This window comes from Colius striatus, chromosome 1 (assembly GCF_028858725.1).
Source record: "Colius striatus isolate bColStr4 chromosome 1, bColStr4.1.hap1, whole genome shotgun sequence".
NCBI classification, from domain to species: Eukaryota; Metazoa; Chordata; class Aves; order Coliiformes; family Coliidae; genus Colius; species Colius striatus.
The window spans coordinates 31995070-32014778 of NC_084759.1; the positions used below are offsets into that span (position 1 = coordinate 31995070).

General features: G+C 43.5%; 1 protein-coding gene across 5 annotated transcripts in view; it reads left to right on the forward strand.

Annotated features, from left to right (window-relative positions):
• The window catches only part of ELF1 (E74 like ETS transcription factor 1), a 91857-nt gene that overhangs the window by 618 nt on the left and 71530 nt on the right, over nt 1-19709 (forward strand). The window contains exon 2 of one of the 5 annotated variants that reach the window (XM_061995311.1): nt 5107-5231. The exons of 1 other annotated variant lie outside the window; for it this stretch is intronic. The gene's annotated coding sequence lies outside the window, so the exon portion shown is untranslated. Of the gene's footprint in view, nt 1-5106; nt 5232-18793; nt 18930-19709 lie in introns of those variants that run through there. 3 more of the 5 variants (XM_061995280.1, XM_061995321.1, XM_061995296.1) reach the window with 3 other exon arrangements.

Sequence of the window (19709 nt, forward strand, 5' to 3'; positions counted from 1 at the left end):
ACCGCCTCGGGGCCACAGGTTCGAGCCCCGCCGCCGGCAGCACACCGTGCCGGGCTGTTCCTGCCCCGCCGCGGCTGTGGGAGACGAGAGGTCCGAGACGGGGTGCGAAGGGGCCGGGGAAGCGACGGCGGGTCCCGGTGCGCGCCCTTAGGCCGCGGCAGTCGGCGCCGCGCCCCGTCCCGCCGGGCGTCCCTGCCAACTTTCTGTAGAGTTCGGGCAGCGCGTGTTCCGGCGGGGGTGCTGCGTGCCGACTTCGTTCCCTTCTCCTCCCTCGACGTCCCGCCACCGCCCTGCCCTTGTCTCCCCGCCGGCTGCCTGTCCCCGCCGTCCCGGGGCAGCGGCCGCTCCGCGCTGCCGGGGCGGGGGCGCGCGCGCGTGAGGTGGTTGGCGGCCGCGCGCCTCTACGCGGGGAGGCCGCCGCGCGGGCGTGAGCGCGCGCCTGAGGCGACGGGGAAGAAGCCGGAGCCGAGGGCCGGCGCCGCTCCGGGCGGGACGCGACCCGGTCGGCACACGGACGCTGGCCCCGAGCGGGCTGTGTTGTCGCTCCCGGGGTGTTCGTACCGCCGGGGGGCAGGGGCTGGAGAATCCCCTCTTCAGTTGCTTCCCCTCACAAATAAAACTCATCGCGGGGTTGTAGTCCGGCCTCCGGCATCCCATCCCCAGCGCCGGGCGACTCATTTACCGACGATGCTGCGAAAAACTTAGTGTTAATTCATCGACTGCAACTGGTAACCTTTTTGCACGCACATGGGTGGAGGAGAAGCCTGCGGAGTGAGTCATGGATTTAAGAGGCCCTCTGGTTGTTTATGGCAAAAACAGGAGGTGGCTCGTTCAACATGTGGGAAATAAGTGGAATAGGAGTTGCTTAAATTCAGACTAAAAGGTATCCGTACATACCACACACCCCGTGCCCCAGCTTGCTATCAAGCTGCCTTAAAACGAAAGGAGGGGAAGTAATGTTGCATTTTCCTGAAGGAGGACTTGTGGTCAGACTGTCATAGCTAACTGTAGGAATTATGCATTGGTCAGCATTTCCATGATAACTGTAGTTTTTATGTAGTTTACAGCTTGGTTATAAAAATATGCATTGGCTTGAAGTGTGGTTGATGGCCTCGTCTTCAGAAACATCTTCTAAACAAATTTTGAAATGATCCTGCGAGGTGGAAATCCGTGGAAAATCCTGGTGTTTTATGTGCCTCTGAACTTTAAAACTTATCTGCTTATGCGCATGGACACATTTACAGCTGTTAGTCCAAAACCAATTCCTTCCCTCTCAGGTTTGATAAATTGGAGAAGAGATTAAATTCTTGGCCTCTGCAGACTTCACTCTTTATGCATTAATTAGTGCAGGAGAGACTCCCTGAAGACTCTTGTGAGGTCCCTGCTGCCTCGTGTTAGGGCACCCACCTACCAAAGTGGAGTGCCACGTGTCTGAGCAGCTCAAGTGCTAGGACAGTTTAAATGCTTCAACACTGAAGGCAAGAAGGCAATGTTGAAAGGAAGGCAGAATATGTTAACTTTGTTCTATGGGTTTGTTGGGTTTTGTTTTTACCATATCTGTTCAATCGCTGCTCCTGGGGCTGGGAAGGAGGTTTTGTTTGTATACCTCTGTACATACACATCCCTGGATCCTGCGTAACGTGCCTGCCACCCAGTGGATGTAGCTGATCTCTATATATTCCATATTCTATACGTGTACTACCTCTCTGCCCTGCCCAGAACTACCTGTCGGTAAGTTTGCCAATCAGAGTGTGTAAGAGTTGCAAAAATGCCAAGCTCACCTGGCTGTCCTGGGCCCCTGCAGGGTGATGGTGGCTGTCAGGAGGTGATCCGCCCCCATCCTTTCCAGCCAGCTCCTGGGGATGAAGTAGAAGTGTATCTGCCAAGGTGTTAGCAGTTCCCCAGCAGGACAGCAGTGAGAAGAAGTAGCATGAATAAGGCAGACGATTATACACAGAGGGAGGGGCAGTTTCATGCCTGAGATGGCTGGAGAACTGGATTTTGCAAGCTTCTGCCTTTGCTATAGGATTTACATGTCAACATAAAAGTTTTCACAGGTGGGCTGTTGGGTGTTCTGGATGCCTGGCCCGAGTCCCTGGGATTTGCTTTGCAGTTATGCTGAACTTGTCCATCTGGAATAAAAGGCAATGTCTGCTTGCTCTAGACATACAGACGATGCTTTATAGGTCGAAGCATGTTAGAAATCCAGGCCTTGAGCGTCAGAATTGCACACTCAGTGTCTGGTGCTTTTTGCTTCAATGTTTACATATCTCAGTTTCCTATCTTTAAAAAAAATGCGTGTATCCTTTATTTTATGAGTTACTGCAGTGATGAAAACTGTCAAAGAACCTGGGATAAAATACATGATTCCCTCTGTGGTTTGAAAGTGTGTAGTGATACCCTAGAGAACAAAGGCAAAAGCAGGAATTTGTGTGTTAATTATAGCAAAGTTTTATATGGGGAAAAAAAATGTGACTAGGTCAGTTGCAATTAGAGATTGACCTCCATGCATATAAGCACTAGGAGATGGTTTCGATTACTGTAGCCCACTTAGTGCTAATAATTCCCAAGTTCTACCATGTTAACCACATTTTTAATACTGCTTTTGGTGTGCCATTTCCTAAGTTTTCTTTCTCTTGGGAAAAGAGCTGAAAAGCAGATAGGCAGCATACTTGTGTCACCATCCTTCATCAGCTGGATTCCTAATGTATTGCCTCGGACTATGCTATTTGAGCACTCTTGAGGATAACCAGTGGTAGTAGGTCATGGCTGTGGTCTCTGTGGCTGTGAAGTTGCATAGGACGGGGCAGGGAAAGGGCAAAGAGAAGCAAGATTCCTGCTCGTGTCCCAAGTATCTGGTGCTGTTGTGGCCCCCACTAGACTTTATGTGGAAAGCCTGAACCCTTCTGCCATTCCCTGGCTTGGAGCACAGTTTTTTGAGCTGCAGGCCTGTCTTGCATATGTGCTGAGGGGGTAAGTTGCTTATTGCTGTGAATACGGCCTATGTTGTCTGATCAGCATGAGGAGTTGTGAAGAATGTGGACATGACCTAGCGAATATCTGCTGAAAATGCACAAAGTGCAATTCATCTTTGGACGCTTGGCCAAATGCAGGTGGATTTGTCGTAAGGGCAGCAAAAAGGACATATCCAATATAACGGTTCTGGACTTTATGTCAGATTTCAGATGTGTCACCAAGAGCTGGAAGGGTGCTATAGCCTTTCAAGTTTGCCAGAGATTTCTATTAACATGAAAGACAATGTTTTTCCTGGTCTGGTTCTGAAAACAGCTGAAGTATTTTGGCTGAGTTCTTCTATTTACAGTCTGCCTTTTTCTGCACCCCTCACTCGGAGGCAACCTCTTCAACACAAGGAACAAAATTTAGCCTCGGGCAGACATTCAGCTTGGAAAATTTCAACCCCAACAGTCAAAGTCTGGCCAAGTTACAAACAGCTGGAAGCAGCATCTTGCGCTGAAAAAGTTCAGCAACTGCCTAACAGGCAGTACTGCACGCTTCATCAGTACTGGGTATAAGTTTGTGTGCATGGAATTGCACTGCTGAATTATAAGATTAATTCAAATGTTACCGGGTTGCTTAACTGGCAGCCAGTTGATTCTGATTTTTTTTTTTTAAATAGAGAATCAAACCTAAAATTCATTGTTTTTTCTTACTCATTATTCATTGCTTTTTTCCTGGCTGAGAAATTAAAAACTTTAAAATGGAACCTCTGAAATAATGGACAAGCCCAGGCTTCCTCATTCTGAATCTTTTAGAATGACTTAATTGTTAAAGACCAATTTACAGTAGAACTAGAGCAAATTGCTTCCCAGTGTTTTGAATTGTAAAAAAACCACATCTCCCAAATTCCTAAGCTATTCATCAACTGTTCTATTGTAGCAGACTCACCCTGTATTGTGTCTCTGATATATCTATTAACTCTGCAGTGAGGTGTGAGTTTAAAACAATGTGCCATGAAGTCACTCTGAAATAAATACCACAAACATTGGCAAAGTTGCTTCATAAATCTCTCTTAGTTTAGAGAGGAACTTAGGCATGCCTTTCTTCTATGGGAGTGCAGCTGTTTCTTGTGGGGTCCCCCAGGGCCTGGATCTCGGTGTAAGGCTGTTTAATATCATTATATCCTCAGTTTTTGTGATGATCTCTCATCATTACCAATAGGGTACATGCAGGTTTGTGTGCGTGTGTAACAAGTAATTAGCACAGCGTACTCCAAATCACTTAAAAAAATGGTCAGCATCCATCAGAAGGCATTTAGCCACCTAAAAAGGAACCAGGAATAAAGTTACACCAGCAGCACAGGAGACTGTCTTTGAACTTGTAATTTGAAAGAAGGCTGAAGAATTTACACAGAGAATCATCTCCATGGGAGTTTTCATTGTAATGCTGTGACTGAAGTGTTGTCTTTGGCTGTATAGCAGTGTAAGTATTGCATGGAAATAGGAAAGTACATGGCATTAGTAAGATTACAGGAATTCTGTGTCTGTTTTTGCTGCTCACACATGAGGAAGCATGAGAAATATTAGTAAGAGCACAGTGACAAAAATGATCCAGGCTTTGGAAACGAAGCTTCATGATGTAAGGTATACAGAGCTTATTCAGCTCAGAAGAGACTGAGAGGGGAAATAGTGCCTGTATATGTTGTACATAGATGTGAGGAAAGCACATGATATTTGCTTGACCCTACTGTCCGGGAGATGAAGTTAAGTATGCTTTACCTTGAAATAATAAGTAGCAACGAGGGCAATAAAGCATTGTAACGGATTTGCTGTTGCTGGGAGAGTTTAAAGTGAGATGGGATTTCCTATTCTAAGATGTACTTTGCCTTGCTTTAGTGGAGGACATTGCCAGTGTGTAGAGAAGGGGGAAGAGCTGTGTCCTGTTCACCCATATTCTTCCCTGGATTGAGAAAACGAGATTGCTTGTGGTGCTTCCCATGTATTGTAGCACATATTGCTACTTTGGACAACATTATGATAAAATGTCATGCTTCAACACTCTGCTGGTTTTCTCTTGGGTCGGGAGGACCATTTTTTGGGGGGCACAATTTGACTTCTGAGATTATAATTACTGTCTACTTTCCTTCAGAACCTCAACATCTGGTGGCAGCTGGAGAGAGGATATTGTGTACTCACCTTCCTCACTTACAACTCTCTGTCAGTACAGCATCCCCTTTTATTCCCAGGTTGGTGTATCATCTTTTTTGCTATTAGGTAGGCACAAGGATGTAATTCACTGTTTATAAGTCAGCTGTTGAGGGCTTGTGTTACCTGCAAGCCCACTGTCCCTTAACCACCTCTCTGCCCTTTGGGCATGCCTCTTGTCTGGTTTGGCAGCACTGCACCCCTGGCAGTTACTGAAACAACAGAAGTTAAGATGGTGAAATAATTTTGTAACCTGAAACACACGACTGACTGCTTGAAACAAGTTGAAGCATTACCTGAAGAGCTCCTTTTCAGGCAGCTTCACAATAAAGCCAAAGGTTTAATTTGTCCTGGGAATTGCACTTGAGCCTAGATAGTTATGAGATGATGTTTTGTAATTCCATAGTTCATTCTTTTGACTATAACAAACAGATACATTTTTTTTTCCCTCTGGCATGTGAAATAGAGTAAATATACTTTAAATGTTAAAGTATTTCTTTCTGTAGAAAACATATTTTATTGCACCTACTGTAGGGTATGTAGAATCATAGAATGATAGAATGGTAGGGATTGGAAGGGATCTTTAGAGATCATCTAGTCCAACTCCCCTGCAGAAGCAGGTCCACCTTCAGCATTTCACACAGTGATTTTGATTTGGACTTTTTTCATTTACACTTTAAAACAATCTGTCAGTGTTTTAAGGTAACAAATTGCATTTTTTATACAGCATGACATTATTGGAAGTCTTCCTGTTGAGAAAAACTGAAATGTGAGGAGCCTAAGTTCTTGTAAATCAGTATCTCTAGACTTCTCAAATACATATATATATATACACACACATATATACATATTTCTGCTTACTTGGAAATACTTAATCACTAAAGTACTCTCTCAAATGTGATTTCTAAAACCACTTTTCTTAGCTGTCTTATCGAGATGTGCACGTGAGAAAATAGTGACAGTACAGCCTTCTAGGATTTGGCCCCAGTGCTGCCTTCATTGGAGTTAATGATAAAAATGTGCTGTTGATTTCTAGATGCAGGTCCCAACTAAAAAAGTACACATCAGATTGGATGCTTTTCGTTTTTAAGAACTCTATTTAGGTTATTGAATGATTTTTCTTCCCAGAAAATGGCAAGATCAAGAATCAACAGTAAATTTGAATCCTATTTTAATGTTCCACTGGTTGGATAAACTTGGGTTGATATGGAGATGACAATCGAGCGTTGCCACATGCTGTCCGTTTTGAAAGGTGGATCGTAAGTTGCCACCTCATGTGTTTGTAATATTTAGTGAGTTTTGTTCCCTTGCTGCCTGTGAAGTGAAATGATGTCTTGGGCTGAGATTAAAATTTACAGAATTAAGTGACTTATATCCATCCCTGGGACATATCAAATTTGAATGTAATGCTATTAACTAGCTGAGCTGTTAAACTGACTGCTTCTATGAACAGCACAAACTGTGTGTGTAGGATAATTATGCACCCAGACAACCAAATTAACAAAGGCCAGAAATAGTAGCAGGACTGTATTGGCTGCCAAGTTTGTTTTCTCCCTTCACTGGTGCCAAATGTAACTATAATCAGAGCAGTCAAGAGTTAGGTGTTTTTATTGCATGTATTATTCCATACCTGCTGTGTGAATGTAAACTTCCTACGTAGTCCCTAATCCAGCACATCTGTGGCCAATAAAGGTGTATTTTTGCCAGCTCCCCATAGTTAGTTAGTTTAATTTCCTTCTTTTACTTGTGTGTGTACACAGAAATCTATTTTATTCTTGTTATAACCTACTATTTCTGATTGACCCGTGTACTCTAGGCAGTGTGATATTCCAGTCTTATTTCCTCCATTAATACAGTAATGATATTAAGCAGTTACAGTGTCTGAAGTACCTGGTCATACAGACATCAACAAAATTTAATGAAGTGTTTCAGCTTGCTCGACCTTGTTCTACGACTTGTTTATGTGCTGTATATTCAGGTAGGAAACTGAGCGTGCTCCAAGTCCTGGCAGAAAGTTGCTCACACAGCATCTGCTGCTGCAGCTTCTGTTTCAACATCTGCTGCTGCTCAGAGAGACACTGCTGCTGTGTCATTTCCATCAGCTTGCCGTTAAGCTTGTATTGGGGTGCTTTTGGGGTGCACTTGGACTCTTTGGAGGGGTGAGGAGCAGACATTAGCTGGTGGCTGAGAACTGGAACTGCTGTTGAGAAAGTTGAAGAATTGTGCAAACTGCTGCAGACCTTCAGAGACCTTTTTTGGGCAAGGAGTATTGAACAGAATCCTGGCATGTATTCTCTGCTCTTTAATTTTGTTAATACTGGAAGTTCAATAAGAAATTGCAAGGTCTGACATTGATTGTGAGAATTATAGCAGATACCTTTATTTTGAGGTGAACTAAAAGAGCCCATTTTGTCACCAATATAAACCGTTGAAGAGATGAGGAGGTGATGCTATCCTGTGGCATAGGATTTGCTATTTTTTTTACGATAAATGACAGAGGAAGTGGTATTGTAGGTAAAATGATACCAAGACTAGTCTGAAAAAGGATGTTGACAGTACTTAGCATTCATATACTGCTATAGGAACACTGATCCAATGTGTCGTAGTAATAATGTGTTGTCTAAGGAACAATAAATCTCTGGGAAAAGAGCAGAGCCCAGTGCAGTTCAGAAACCCCAGTATTTTGTGAGAGATTATTTGATTTAAACATCAGAAATGTGCAAACTGAGTAACTAAGATGATTGAATTAATTCATACATTAAAATACGTTTCCTGTTGAACCTAAAGAAAACTGTTCCCTGTCTTCATGGTGCCATTTGTGCTAAGTGAAATGACAATGACAGTGGGAGACAGAGAGTTTCTACATCTTCTCAGCCTGGACTCTGGGCCTTCTCCCTCCTGTTCTGCTTCCTGGGTTGCAGATGAATGCAACAGAAATGAAGCCAGTAGCAAACTCCAGAGGAAAGTCTAGTGCTTGAATATTTCTAGCAGTAATTTCTCCAAACACCTATCTTCAGGCAGCTCTTGCACAGTGCTTTTTCTTGCTTTCCCTACATGTCCCCCCTTGCACATGCCAGACAGCACCATCTGATTAAATGCCTGACCTTTAATTGACATGGATCCCACTGCAGACAGTCATCTTCTAAGTAAAATGTTGGGCCTGGAGGATAGCTGCATGGGAAAAGGCATCAGCTGCTTCACACCATCAGTGGGAGCGGCAGTTTGCAGAGGCATCCTGGGGAGGAACAGGGCCACAGCATGTGTTAGAAGTACAGGCTGCTTGGTCTCCCTGCCCGTGGTTACCATGGAGGTGATGGCTACCTCTCTTCTCCATCGGACATTCCCCGGCAGCTTGTCACGCATCTTCTGCCAGCATTTACCATCCCACCGACCTGCCAGCTGAACACAGCAACCCTTCTGGTTCTGCCAAAATCATTTTGCTTACCTTAGACGGTTTAAACAGTACATTTATTCCAGTCCAAATGGACTGAGCAACTTATGTGGCAAAGCTGAGGCAGGTTCTGATAACTGTACTGAGAAGCTGCTTGAGGGGTGGGTTAAGCAAATTAGAGATGTGTTAGTGGAGATAATGGAAATGAAATGTGTCCGCAGTCTATTGAACTGTAAACCCTTTCTCCAGCCTTGTGCTGGCAGACTTGTGCCAGCATTTTATTTTTATGTCTCCTTCAGAGAGCAGGGAATTATATCCACATGTGACTGTGCAGAGAGTAGGTCCCACAGCACCTGCTTGCCTCCACTGTAGCACTGAAGTAGTGCTGAGCCTTTTTCGTACATATTAGGGTATCTATGTCCTCTATGCATCTGTCTTTCACTAGATACCTTTTCAAGTGAAACCTGCATCTTGAGCCAACCAAACCAAACCTTTAGGGTTGTGGGATTTTTTTTCCTTGTTAAACAAATGTTATGGGTTAACAGATTTAGTCTTTAGGGTTTGTAACAAAAATTTATTAAGGCTTTTTCAAATTTAGCTTTCAAACGTTAACACAGGGTAGTACCACCGTCACTGACTGACTCAGCCATGGCCACAGGCAGGTCCAGCTTGGAGCTGGGGAAGCTTCGAACAGCTTCTCACAGGAGACACCTCTGTAGCTCCTCCTGCCACATAAACCCAATACATTGTGTTAAATTGGAGGAGTGATGTGAGGAGGTGACTTTATGAACACTGTCACTGCTACTTTTGTGTGTGTGCGCTCCCTCTTTCTTATCTGGTCAAGTTTCTAAATTGTATCCTTCAGTTTGTTAATGCACTGAAGACAAGCAAAAATAAAAATCCTAAAGGTGTTTTTTTACTATTCTGGGGAAGATCCTTTCTTGGGATTACTTGTTTTATCTGTCAGAAACAATAAATAACTTACCAGTTCCAGATAAGCAGGGAAAGACATGGCAATTGTGCATGGATTCCCACTGGAACATGGTCACAGCTTGGGTGGCTTAAAACCAGATGTCTCCATGCTTTTGTTCTATGGAGCCACCACGATCAAATTCTTCTGTCTTTATTACAAAATGTATCTTGAGTGTTCATTCATATGCCTGAAGAATAGGGAATAGAGCTGTGAATGAAAGAAAATGAGGTAAAACAAATTAGAAAGGGAAGGAAATTGAAGAAGATAGATCAAAACTAGTTTTCTCGTTTCCCTGGCTCGTATCCTCACAGGATTAGTAATAGAGGATTTAAAGAATGCATGTTTAGGATAGGGAAGTTTGTTTTCTCATGGAACAGAGAGTAGCAGGGAGTAAAGTGCTCCTAGGTTGTGCAAAGCAGCAAGGGCTCATATCCTAAAACCAGCAGGCCCAAGGAGGTGGGCAATTATAGGGGAAAAAAAAAAGGGAATTTTCCTTACACTTTCTCCTTCCTGAGATTATTGACCACTGTCTTAAGAAAATCTGTTGTAATTATTCTGAATATTCAACTTAAAGTAGTTTGATGTTACCTTTTCAGTAGCAGTTGAAATAAAGTAAGATTTCTGTGATCACAATCACAAGTAATATATTTTTATCTGATACACAAAGCTGGAAAACATTTCTAATGTGTTGGGCTAAACAGAGGGAGCACTAAAAGTAAAAGTTCAAGAAATAAAATTGGTTACAGCAAAGTGGTGGATGAAGTGCTCTGAATTTAGGTTATTGTCTTAGAATGTGAGCATTCTACCCTCAAATTAAGGTCTCTGTCCCTTGATGGTAGAGGGAACTGAAATAATTCCACTGTGACTAGTGGTAAGTTTTGCAGAGCACAGATGTCTTCAGAACTGATGGACTCTGAATAAAAGCAGGACAAAATAGATTATAAGGCTATATATACTGAAATGCTAAGCTGACAATATTAGCCTAAAATAATAAACATAAATGCATATACAGTACTTTGAATGGAGCATTGAGAATACTAAATCTTTATGACAGTTTACTTGAGAATATTGAGCTCCCTTCATTAAATGAATGACCTCTCTTAGTGGAAAGCAGGAGAAAAATAATATCTATGGAACCTCTAATTCTCTGTCACTGGTTCATGATTTTGTTTTCAGGGTTCTCTAAACGACAGAGCCAAGAAAGATAGTTTCTGGGAGGCTTTTGTAAAACATACAGTAGCAGCAGTTCTCTCTGGAACCAAGTCTCTGTGAGTTGTGTGCGATGATATCTTACAGGATATGTCCGACTGCCGCACCTCGTGTTTGTGGGCAAGTGACGATAGTAGAGGTGATGGTTTGGTGCCTTGGAGTGATCCACAGGTCTGTAATCTCACACGATTTGCTGGTAGGACTGCTCACCTGACTGAAGATCAGCATAGAGATGCAAGGCTGCTCTTTGTGCAACTTTTAAGGTAGCCGAGAGATCCAAATGTTGGCCTTCCAGTAGCCAGTTCACCTTCCCTGCAGTACCAAGCTCCCTGACACCCCTCATTTTTGTGTCCTACAGTCCTTATTTTTTTCTCCCTTCTCCATGATTTATGTATTCACCAATTGGTTAATGTAGCATGTATTTGAATAGGTAACCCTGGTACTAAAAGTATTGACTGTTTCCTGAACAAGTGAGTAATCGGGTCGTGTTTCCAGATAAATGTCCTTTAATAGCCAGTTCTATCCAAATAAGTGGCAATGGAAAATCAATTAATTCACAGAAGCTTACTTTTTTGCATAACTTTTTTTTTCTCCTGCCTTTCCAAGCTAGCACTTTTATCTTTGCACATTAATTAGAGCAGCTGGAAGAGCAGTAACAAACACACTTTCCTTTCCTTTGTGTTCACATCCTGAGCAGTGCAGAAATACCCTGTTGAATTCTCTTAAGGGTGTAAAATATTTGTGGAACTCTGGCTCACCGTTTTTCTTAAAATGATGTTTATCTGGATTTCCTTTAATTCTGTAAATATGGCCTGCGTCTGTACAGAGTTGGCATGAGTGTATGAGGTAGCCAATGTGGCCTGCATTGAAAGGACAACAAAAATTGGAATAGAAGCAAACAGTTTTTCATCTGACTAGAGCAGTGGAAAAACCTTGCGGCAGCCACCCTGGCGCGTCCATACACTAGATGCTCTTTGTTATTGTCTGAAACACAAATGTGAATAAGTAATTCCTTAGTAGTTCTTCAAGATATCAACACCAATTTCCTGTAGCATGGCTGACTTTCTGAGACTGCACAGTCTCTGCAAGCTCACTCTCTAGCCTTTAAAAGAAAATTAATTAATTAATATTTAAAAAGCAGCTGCAGAAGTACAGCTTTGGGTCCAGAACTGAGCTAAGGGCGGTGCCTGGCTGTTCTCCCTCAGGAGAGGGTTTGATAGGGAACATTATGATCCCTCCCCCTATCCTCTCACTCTGTATAAAGGACAAACAATAATAGTAATACTAACATTGCTGTGCTCTAACTTCTTTTCAGCTCTGTGTGCTTGTCTCTGGCTGCACCAAATTCTTTGTCTGTGATTAATTGCATTCCGTGCATAGAAATCTCTACAAATCTTTGCTTCATTCTTGATTTGATATTTATACTGATAAATATAGACATTAAAAAACCAGTGTGAACACTGGGGTTTTTTTTTCTTTCTTCCCAGTATGTGTTTAGTATTCATGAATGTGTTGCAATATCCAAAAACGTAATGAGTGACTCACAGAATGAGAAGAGGAAAAATACAGTTATAGCTTTTTAATGAGGATTCTTAGTCAACTACAGAGTGTCCCAGTTAAGAAACCACTGTTTGACTATATAAAATCCACCCAGTTCTTGCTTCTGTATTCTTTTTCTCCTGTACTTGCAACATAGTTTCACTTGGTATGTATTTGTATTCCTTCATTTGCCCGATTTTTCTGGTTTATATCAGAGATTACATAATTTTGCCGTCAAAACCAAACCCACAGAACAACGTGTTTACAAATAGGTCCAGATTTTACTTGTGTGTATGTGTAAGAAAGGAAAAGAGCAAAGGCCAAGTTTACCACTACTGATGTAGTAACATCTCTGAAAGTTTCAAATTAAGCTTGTATTGTTAAAAATTATTCTTGCAAGAACTCCAGAGCAAATGTAACCATCCTGTTAAAGCAACACAGCTGTGAATGGGTGTAATAGTGTGATATCTGAATCTTATCTTGTAGGATGATGTCCAGTGCTGGTCTACTTCTAGAGTCAACAGTGACTTTCTTTCTGTAAAGATTGTTTCTTGGAATTCTTGGATTTTTTTTTTCCTTCATACAAATATGTCTGAATTGTAGAGTTATTTATCAGTTTCACTTCATGCCTAGTATCCCCTCAGCTTTATGTCTGTCTTATACGATAGCAGGAAACCCATATTAGCTTAAAAGCTTTATTTTGAGGGCGAATTCATAGAAATAGGTAAGACAACTTAGTACTTGTCTGTCAAATCATCTATATAGCCAGGGGATCAGTTCCTTTGGAAAGCTAAGGATCTAGCATAATCTTCCTGTGGTCAGGATTGTGTAGCCTTCTACAATATTTACGTGTACTTTTAATGCATAAGAATTTAGGATAAAAATATCATATTGCTATGCCCTTACTGGTTCTCTTAGGATAGCCAGTAATTACTGCCATACAAAAATGAGGTAATTTTGGCTTTGTTTGTTGCAAGTATGTTGTAGCGAGGTGTTCTGTACATAAAATGGCATTACCTATACAGTGCATAACTGTACTTGTATAGTAATTAGAGCTACACTGTCTTCTGCCATGTTTCAGAAACTGTTTCTGTTATTTTCAGCAGTAAGCTCCTCTAGATGAAGAAAAAAAATCCAAATACAATTACCCATTTGTTGGTACCAAATACGTCCCTCTGTCTGTTTACTTCCCATTAGTTGGCTGATTTATTGTAGGGCCCATGCTGGAAAAAAGTCTAGAGACAGTGTTTAAAGATATTGGCCTTTTTGGATCAGTTCAGTGACTGAATGAAGAACTAGAAAACAGCAGATTATAAGTGAGTTGGATTTGAGGATGCAAGGGTCTTGAATATCTCTCTGAATGTGGTTAGTGGTAACATTAGGTGAGGCATGATGATTTCTCCTGTTTGCCACCTGAGAAAGCTGGGTAACATTGAGTGTAGTTTGCAAGTATTTGCAGAATTTGCTTTAGTATTTTTTGTTTTGTGATTTTTAGGGCATCTAAAGCTCACTGAGAGAACTATGGGTTATAAATTCTTCATGTCTGTATTTTGATTTCTTTGTGTGACTCTCTCAGGGCTGTGAGTTTACAAGTGTGACTTCTGTTACACCTATTAGCAAGTGGTTTTGTAAGATGTTAAATGACTTCCAGTGCACTTACCAAAACAGATGGGCAAGTACCGTGCAGAGGGAGGGTGGAACAGAACGAGCTCAGGTCAGAGTGCCATGGGTTAAACAGCACCTCTGTCCCTCCTCTCTGCCTGTAACTTCCCCCAAATGCCTCGAGCTTTTTTTTTTTTTTTTCTTAAGAGTGAAAATTTACCTTAGTGCTGGCCCAGAATTACCACCCACAGAGGGAGGTCCTATCACCTTTGCTGGCAATAGGTCTTTCTAAGCTGATTCAAGAGCATCTGGTGCTCGCCACCCACCTCTGTCAGCTTTCTGCAGCAGGAACATGTTTAATGGGATCAGGGGAAGGTTTAACAAGTGCTGCATGGCCTAGAACCAGTGCAAGGAGAGGATAAGGAGAGAAAAGTGCAGCAGAGGTTGATAGAAAAGTGTCAGAGAGAAGCTGGATCCAGCAGCTTCTGTCTGAGAGTGGATCAGAGATTATCCTGTGTCGGAGCTGTATTTGCTACTTGGATTTTCACAGTTCTTTCCTTCCAAAGCTTGCTGGTCAGTAGAAAGGAGGATATAACCACATTTTAAACCATTCTCAGAAATACTGAGAAATATTACTTCTCAGCAGAGGCAAACCCATAACAAAAGAAGGAAGGAAGGAAGGAAGGAAGGAAGGAAGGAAGGAAGGAAGGAAGGAAGGAAGGAACTAAAAAGAGCAAGGAAAAGTGACTATATAAGTAGATTTTCCTAGAGGCTTGCTGACTCTGGGATGTGACCTAGGAATACCTTAGAGGTGATCTAAGAAGCGTTTCTGCAAGGCTGTACAAGGTCAGGGGTTTGTAGCTGTGTGGGATGTTGCTCTGCTGCTGGCTAAGGCAGCCACCTTGCCAAATCTACCTTCACGAGGAAACACTGGAGGCAAACTTGGAAGCATGAAATGGATGAGGTTAAAGCTGCCTGGTGCTCAGTTGTGAATCCATTTCATTTCAAGTACCTCTCACCCCTTCTGCAGCTAAGGCGTAATTTCTGGAGGCTTGGGAGTTTCCTGACCGCAGACTTGCGAAAGACTGCCCTGTGTGTTTTGAAAGATGACGACATTTAGTATCTGAAGGATTCCAGTTACACACGGGATACCTTCCCTCCCTGCTTTTGAAAAGCATAGTGCCTGTTCATATGTGCTTGATTTAGTACCACCTTTTCTTTCTTACAATTCAACTGAAGTTCAGAAGACCAGCACTGTGAAAAGGTAGACTCTGCTTTCAGCCTGAACTCAAGCATGCACTGAAACATCACTGAACCGGACATTTAAACTGCAAATTAAGAACTGATAGCTGTGAGGGCTGCACTCAGGATATCAGAAACCCTGGGTTCCACATTTCTCCTTTGAGATGTTTTTTTACCAAAATCTCTGAAAACACAAGAGGTTTTTGGACAGCAAACGATCATCTTAAAAATACCAGAAGTTTATGATCTGAATTTATGATTAAGTTAAATACCACAGTCATGAGAACTTTTCTGTACCTAAGGTCCTGTAGTAGAAACTTCCTCTGGGATAGTATTAAATTAGTTTATAACCTCCTGATGCATGTGTAAATATTTAAGTCATAATGTATCTGGCAGTGTTAGAAACCCACAACAGTTGCAGTCTGTGTTTTATGTGGCACCTACCACAGTGGGAAGTGCCAGCCCACAAATTCAAAGCACCGGGGCAAGTAACACCATGATATATATTATATTAAAATGTTTTAGCAGTGCTACTGCTGTTTCTTGGTGTTGTGCAGGAGTTTAGGCGCTAACTCAAGACTTCTGTGATGGCTGGTTCAAGTGTTGTCCTTCCGTACACATATCGTGGGATCCTAGGCATGTCCATTGCTTAGGTGTTCTTCCCTGCAGTGCTAGTGAACAGGGTTATTAGGATTTCCTTCCTACAGGGATGCTTGAGGTTAAATGTGTTGCAAAACTTGAAACATTGGAATCCTACAGAAACAAATATGAAATGGAAGTTCCTTAAATCACATTTTTATCCAGTCTTGAGACAGAGTTTGATGAGGCCTGTGTGAGTTGATGACATAAACTTGAACGGAGAGCAGAGTGAGGAGAGAAGGTACAGCATCTTGAGGTGCTTTAGAAATGGCATCATGGAGTCCCATGGAAATGAGGACTTAAAAGGTTTCTCAAGTGATGACCTTGTGTATAATATAGCAAGAAAATAAAACACAAAAAAACTTGTATATCTAAAGTTTTTGCTCCCTTTCCTTTATCAAAATAATATTTTCTCCTCCCTAACCTCCATCCAAACCCAAAAGCTGTATGCAGTCACAAACATCCCTTTCAGCCTGTTTTTATGAGACTAAAATGTGTTTCAGGTGGGGCAGCATACCTCCAGAACACATCTCCCTGGTCTGTTCTTGTGTGGCTTCAGAGCCTCATGCCATCTCTGGTGCAGGCAGGCTGCTGTGGTCGTCTCCTGTACCTCTTGGGGAAGTGTCCCATCCCATCCCATCCCATCCCATCCCATCCCATCCCATCCCATCCCATCCCATCCCATCCCATCCCATCCCACTCTTATAGACTTATAGCTTTCAAAGCCAGTTGAGAAGGAAGGAGAGTGTTTACCAAAACTGGAGTGTGCAAAGAGAAGCAGCTTCCTCAGGGTCATGGGTGAAGCCAGCAGAAGTGGGAGCCACATCCAGATCTCTGCCACCTCAGCCCAGCTGAGCCTCGAAGTGTAACTTGGCATGTGTTTCTCTGGGAACAAGGGCCAACAGCAAGGTGAAAATTGTATTGTGCATTATTTATTTATTTGTGCAGTCTTAACTTTTCTGCTGGTGGGTTCCACCCAATGCCGCGCTGTGCGGCTGCACAAATATTTGCTCTGGGAAACAGTGCAAGGAGTAGCTTGGTGTGAGGAATATGCAGCCAGGATGAAGCGGAGGGCTAAATCTGTTTAAGTTGGCTTAAGCCATGCTGTTGGTCAGTGTCTAGCTATGTCTTTTGGGCAAACGATGATGTAAGTTTCAGAGATACTCATCCTAGCAATGAGCAAGGTCACTTCTTTAAGATGAAATTAGAATTAACAAGAAACCTGATAAAGTTCCAGGGATGAACATCTACCTGCATGCTCTCTTGCTAAATATGTTTATATATTACATACACTTAAAAAAGAAATACTGCTTCCAGATTTAGCTTAGAAATGGTGAAATGTTTGCATAGCTTGTGCTCATACATCACTACAAAAGGATTTTTTCAATTAAGTCATTGCCTGGATAAGACTGTTGGGTTTTTTCCCCTGTAAAACATAGTTATTAGACTTTCTTTAATAATTAGAAATATATCACTCCCCCTGTGCCAATGTTAATTTCCTCGTTAGCCACTGTGCACCTGGGTCAGATTTCTCCCCTCAGTGCCCCATGATTTCCAATGGGTTTTGCAGCACAAGAAAGAGATACTTTCAGATATAAGTTGGAGAGGTGGAAAATATATAGTGACTAAAATAACATTGTGGTGTTTCCCCCACGTGGTCTTTTTTTAACTGAGAAATACAAATTAAGACATCTCTTGATCAAGAGCTGTAGTGGAGATACTTTAATAGTGCCTTAATTGATGCCTTTACTCAGCAAGTCATAAAAAACATGCTGCTGCTTCTTTTTTCAGGTCTTCTGCTAAAGCAGGCTGCAAAATAACACAATAGAATACATATAATAAAATCATACCCAGATAACTGCTCTTTAAACAGTAAAATGCGAGCCAATTTTGCCTTTGAATGCTGAAGGACTGAATTAATTGGAGGTCAAATCTAAATTTTCTTCTTGGTTATTAAACATAACCAGTGATTTGCGATATGAATGTCCATGAAACAATGAGTTTTGCTCAGCGAACCACTTACGGGACTACTGTTTCATTACTTCTGAGAGGGTTAATGACATTTGGAATTATTTCAATGTGTTTGCTAGAAGTAACTTCAGGTTTTTACTCACATCTTCCCTGCTTAATGCAAGGTCGCCTCTGCTGCTTTCCTTTCCTCCTCAACCTCCCAGCTTGCCCTCTAGTTGTCTGCGTGGATTTGGGTCTTTGTGCCGTGCCTTCCCTGATGGCCAACCTGTTGCTTTGGACTGTCTTCTTCAAATTTGTGGGAAACAAATGCATGTGCCAGCCTGCAAACAGAGCAGCTGAAACAAAATGAAAATAATTCTGTCCTCACTGTCTGTGCCGTGGTTTTAGACTGAGTTTCTGGGGCAGGCCATTTGGGGTGCCTGATGACTTTATAGAGCCTGTCCAAAGCATGCACGTGGGCTCCATCTGTGTGCTGGTTGGCTTTCAGCATACTGTTCATTGGGTAGAACAGGTTGTTTAAACAGATCAGAAATTTCTTGAGGATCCTTGAGAGCCCTGTCTCTAGAGTTAAAAAGTGTTTCATTGAGCACTGCATATGAGATAAATTTACCTGAGCAAAATTTCCTCTTGAGTTACGCTTTTTCCTGGGGTTAACCAGTTCAGCATGAGCAAGACAGAGGTGGTAGAAAATATGCGATGTTCCAGAGAAATGTGTTTGCTTATCGTGGAGTGGAGTGGAGTAGGATGTTATGGCAGCTCTCCTAGGTGCGGGCCACCTCAGCACCCGGGGTGGTGGAGAGGAGAGCCGTGTGGGAGCCACCGCCACGAGCCCACGGCTAGTGGGAGGCCAGCCACGCATGGTCACGGCTGCACACACGAGGGGAAGCGAAGTGGGGCGCGAAGCCGCCTGGCCCCTCTGTGCCCAGCCGTCCGCTCCCCTGCTCCGTCAGCACGGGCCGGGCCGGGGAGCCGAGACGGGCCGCCGCCACCTGCGGGCCGGGCCCGGCGGAGCGCTCGGCCGCCGCCCGGGGCGTGTCGTGTCGTGTCGAGCCGCGCCGAGCCGCCCGGCCCCGCGGTGACTCACCGGCCGGGGCCCGGGCACCACTTCCCCCCCTCGACAGGAGCCATTTTAGCTGCACGAAGCTGAGGGGCGGCCGGGGCGGCGCCGCAGGCCCCGCGGCGAGGCGGTACGTGCTCCCCGGTGAGGGACGGGCAGCCGGGGCGGGGGGGACGCGGCTTCCCTGGGCTGTCGGCCTCGGCCGCCTCGACGGGCGGCCCGCGCCGGGAGCAGCTCTCCTCAGCCGTCTGGGGAGGTCTGGGGGGAAAAAGGCAACTTCTGGTTAAGCGCAGCACCAGGGCGTGCTTGGGGAAAAACACAGACTAAACTGAGACGGGAGCAGAAGCAGCATTTCGGGGCAGCTGCCTGTAGCCGAGCCCGTCGCTCCGGGCGAGGGGCACGGAGGCCTCCGCTGTGCTTCTCCAAACAGCACACTTTCCTCAGCATGACAGCTGGCTTGTGCTTTTGCTGCATTTTATAGTTTTGTCACCTTCGAAGCGTGTGAAGGTGGCAGGCAGGCAACTGACCTGACCCCTTCAGCCTCTGCTCCACTGACTGTGTGGTAAAGGCACATAAATAATTTAATCCAAAGCTACGTTTACCTGGACCTGATGAGCGTGTGGCAGAGCATGGTCCAGAGCAGTTTGGGCAGTGTGTCAGCAATCAGTGCTCTGGCTTTGGGCGCCTTCGCCCCGTCACTGCCGTTTGCCCGGTGTGGTCCTGAGCAATTTTAAAATGGCAGGTTTGTTGTTTCAAAGATGAGTTGCTCTCTCTGCCCATGACCTTAAATTGCAATTCTGTTTCTACCAAAACAGCTCATTCAGTGGGAACCTTTGTGGTGGTGTTTTAAAATAGAGGGGGTTAAATTGTTTTGTGCAGAAGAAATGTGCAGGTGCTCACCTTTTCCTGGAAAATGTTAAGGAA